Here is a 701-nt window from a genome sequence, read left to right as displayed (position 1 = left end):
AATATTTTCTCACATTCTGTGGGTCATCTTCTCATTTTCTTTTTATTATAATACAAAAATCTTTTCCTTTAATAAAGATTTTCACATCATGTTTAATGGGAAACAACTAAAATGTTATGTAAAGAGCCCAGGAGGTAAATTTACTATTTATCTTTCAGATCATATCATTTTTCTTCAAAATCTGTACATATGCTTGTGATGTTTTCAAAACTAGATCTTGATATAGATTTGACTCATCAGTAGATCCTAGAGGAGAAGCTCTATAGGATCCAGATTCAAATTCAGCAGCAGCTTCTTCTAATTTCCTAGTTATATTTTAAAAATAAACACTTCATGAATTTGCATGTCATCCTTGTGCAGGGCCCATGCTAATCTTCTCTGTATCATTCCAATTTTAGTATATGTGCTGCTAAAGTGAGCAGAACTTTTCATTTTCTTGATAGTGTCCCTGAAGCACAAACGTCTTTTTTAATTTGGATGAAGGCCAATTTATTTATTTTTTCTTTGACTGCTTGTGCTTTTGGTGTTTTATCTATCATTGCCTAATCCAAGGTCACAAAAATTTACATCTGTGTTTTCTTCTAGTAGTTCTACAGTTTAAGCTTTACAGTAGGTCTCTGATCCATGCTGAATCAATTTTGTGTATGTTGTGAGGGAGGGGCCCACCTTAATTTTTTTTGCATGTGGATATTCAGTTACCT

At 32.7% G+C, this 701-nt stretch overlaps 1 non-coding gene across 1 annotated transcript; it reads right to left on the bottom strand.

The window, feature by feature from the left end:
- Positions 1 to 318: 318 nt before the first annotated feature.
- On the bottom strand, positions 319 to 422 carry LOC132487234 (U6 spliceosomal RNA). Its single transcript, XR_009531534.1, has one exon. It is a non-coding gene; the product is annotated as a U6 spliceosomal RNA (small nuclear RNA).
- Positions 423 to 701: the final 279 nt, after the last annotated feature.

Source organism: Mesoplodon densirostris, chromosome 3 (assembly GCF_025265405.1).
Source record: "Mesoplodon densirostris isolate mMesDen1 chromosome 3, mMesDen1 primary haplotype, whole genome shotgun sequence".
Classification (NCBI taxonomy): domain Eukaryota; kingdom Metazoa; phylum Chordata; class Mammalia; order Artiodactyla; family Ziphiidae; genus Mesoplodon; species Mesoplodon densirostris.
This window is presented reverse-complemented; position numbering and strand designations above follow the sequence as displayed.